The following is a 3,631-nucleotide window of genomic DNA, read 5'->3' on the forward strand; positions in this document are numbered from 1 at the left end:
TAAGCCTTGCGCGAAACAACAAATATTCGCCTAGGGGGTGATTGGCTACCTTCAATGATTACGTGACACAGTGCTTTTTTGGTACCACAGCCATGCATTTTTCACCACTCGAATGTCCTTTAAATTGCGACCTCTGAGCTTGTGAGATTTGGCTTTTCCCGCGCATTAAAAACATGTCGCTGGCCTGGTATGGTACTGCTTCAAGTTGTTTCATCCCAATCTGCAAAATGTGGTACAACGTACGTTTTGGTTTGTGAGGTGGTGGTGCATTGTTCTGGTCAAATACGATTCTGCTGGGGTTGGCGTTCTTGTGCATTTTTTACACTTGGCAAATACGGGATTAATGCCATTCTTGACAAAGTATTCACTATTGGCAGTGCGCGGTTTGATGTTGAGGTTGGCGTGAATAATACCAGTTTTGCAGAAGATAAGAGTAATAAAATTGTCTTGACCAAAGTGCGAACGAACTTGGGCAGGTACTATCTGATCTCCAATGGTATACACTGTGACATCAATTATTACAATGTCACGTGACAATTTGCAATTGTGAAATTACGATTATTTGAAATTGTGATTGTATGATCACGATTTCTATTTCATTGTCGATAGTGTTGAATAAATAAGCGGAGCTCTTTAAGCTCCCTTATAGTGGATTTCTGAAATATATATATTTAGTACGAGTAAGTTCTATTACAGCCAGCCAAGTTATCAGCAAGCTGGTAGCAGGACGCAAAGCAACATGGGACCGCTGTGTTCCTTTCGCACAATATGCGATGAACACCAAGATTTCTGCACGTCATGGTTTTACACCTTTCTTTGCCATGTTTGGGCGTAAGCCAAACATGCTTGCTGACCACACTGATAAAAAGCTGCTGGATGTGGAGGCAACCACTGAACAGATTGAGCAGTTATGTGAACGTGCACTCAGCATGCGAGGCACTCTCTTTATAACAGTGGCGCAGCACACAGCTGTCACTAATGACGAGCAAACTGCACGATTCAAGAACAGACACAAGGTAATGAAGTTTGAGGTTGGAACAGCAGTCCTTATCCGCGGCAAGCACATGCACAAACGTGAGGCCAAGCATACTGGTTCTTACCCATTGTCGCTGTAGTAGCACCTGGCACCTACAAGCTGGAGGACATGACATGTGAACCACTGCTGCGCAATTATATGACGTCACAGCTTATTCCGCTTGCGTCAGCGCCCGACTTTGATGAAACACATGTCGAGGTGTTAGCCATCACCAGGCACAAGAACACACGTGGTGGTATCCGCTACTTAGTTGACTGGCTTAATGGCGACAGCACCTAGGAGCCAACAAGCAACTTTGGATCACTGGATCTGATTCAGGAGTACTGGGACAAGATTAGCGACCAGTCTCGTAGGGAGTGATGTGGTGCCCAACACACATTCCAGGCTACTATCTTCCTTTTCAAGAACCAAGATCGCCCTCATGGCCACTATACACATTTTTGTTATTGCTGGCTAACAACAAGGAACACCACGATGTTTACAGCGCTGCCCCCTTTTCCCAACTCCTTAAGTAATTTTTATGACTTGAATGTATTAATTTAGACCCACATTTTTATAGATCACGATAGGCTATTCCAGCCAAATATACAATCATTAATAAGTCACACAGTGACTAAACAAAGCAATATGTTCCTTACCTTTTCCAGTGCATAGCATTTATATATTCAATACACTTTTATACGTAGCATTTTATCTCTACACGTTCACAGGACGTCTCTCCCAGAATTTCAACACAAGTGTGCGAAATCTCCAGTGCCGCTCACATGTAAATAACTATCATAACAAATGCTATGTTGATGTACCATAAAATTGCATAAATATATGCAGTTATCATTCTATAGCAAAAACAATTTCAATCATGAATGTCACGGTTTTGAAATCGATGGAATTGGATCAGGGCGTCGGACTGACGTCCCACATCTATCCTATAGATACATGCATGCTGATGGGTCTCGGCCCGGGTTTCTGGCCCTGTAAAGATGGCTCTGCTAAATGTTGTTGCACAGACTGAAGATATGCATTGTATTATAACCTTTATAAATTGTTCACAAAACACTCACCAACTAAAACAAATACAAATTAAAAGAATTGAAATATTATTTTCAGTATACAAAACGAAAAGCTTTTATGCTTTCAATTTCGATTTTGATTTTCATCTGTCTTTTCTGTTGGTCAAACTGACGATTTCTGAAACCCATGCTTATTCGCGTCACGATACATGCCAGAATCCCCAGGGTGAGAAGAGCCACATTCACTGTATGGCCGATTACAAACCTCGGCGCATCCCAGTTCAAAAATACATTTGCCGACACAAAACTTGCAGTAGCGCCCATAAATACAGTTAGTGTAGATGCCACCGTCGAGCTGGAAACGGTCTGCGAATTTGCTGTAATAACCCATCCCGGCAAAATGCCCAAGCCAGCAAACGATCCAGTACCAAGCAAACAGAGCCCAAAGACGCGCAAAGGCACATTAAGCGTGGCCAACATAAGTATACTGCCCAGGAGAGAGAGGCCCAAGGCTAGGCATGCGGCGAGCCAATGGCTCCGACACAATTGACAGTTTTTCCGGCTAATAAAATAGCAACAGCACCGCAGAGGGATGGCAGGGCGCTCATTATCTGAGAATGCATGGGCGAGAATCCCAGCTCGTTGATAACTTCGGGTGCAAATACCGACAAAGTGTGACTCCCTGTGCAGACGGCAAAATTTGCAAATGTCATACACCACAGCTGCCAGTCCATCAGTGCCCGCTTTGTATCCCGCATTGATAGCTGCTCGGACCCGCCCAGGGTGCCCTCCCGGCGCTTGTATGCCACAATGAGTGACTTTTCGTCTTGAGACAGGAATGAGCACTTTTCTGGATGATCGTGAAGAATGTAGTAGCCAAGGGCAGACACGGGGACAGTTATGAGCCCTTCGAGAATAAACACCCACTGCCAGTGTTTTATTGTCGGATGGTCAATATGCGACAAGGCAAAAGCCAGAGGGCCAGAAAACACGTTGGCCAACGGAAAGCTCAAGTAGAAAAACCCGACGCGCGTAGTCAGCTTGCTTTTGGGGTAGAAAAACGACATTATAAGCAGAATACCCGCGGTGAATCCGCACTCAGCCATTCCCAAGAGCAGTCGCATAATGTAGAGTTGTGTTTTTGTTTAATGACTCCCTGAAATGCACACACTATGCCCCAGAGTATTCCCAATGTAGGCAACACCACAGATGCGCCCAGGCGCTTGAGCAAAAAGTTGGAAAACATTTCGAGCGAAAGGTAACCAACCGTAAATAGCGTCGTAGCAATGTTGAAGTCATTCTTGACCATTCCAAGGTCTTTTTCTAGACCGACCACCTTGGCGACACCAATGGAGCCGCGGTCGCTTTGGCCTAAGATGCAAAGCACAATTGCGTATATAAGGATGTGAGTGTCAATTTTTCGACAATAACTGTCCAGCTTTTGGTCTGTCGAACTAAAGTGAGCTGAATCTGCCAAGTACTCCTTCATTGAAAAATGATCGGCAGCATTGGAGCCCCAGTCATGGTTGTTGGAGTTAATGCGCTCAATCTTTGATGACATTAAAATAATACAAAGAAAATTAAA

The sequence above is a fragment of the Kickxella alabastrina genome, assembly GCF_025024165.1.
Source record: "Kickxella alabastrina strain RSA 675 chromosome Unknown BX661scaffold_160, whole genome shotgun sequence".
NCBI classification, from domain to species: domain Eukaryota; kingdom Fungi; phylum Kickxellomycota; class Kickxellomycetes; order Kickxellales; family Kickxellaceae; genus Kickxella; species Kickxella alabastrina.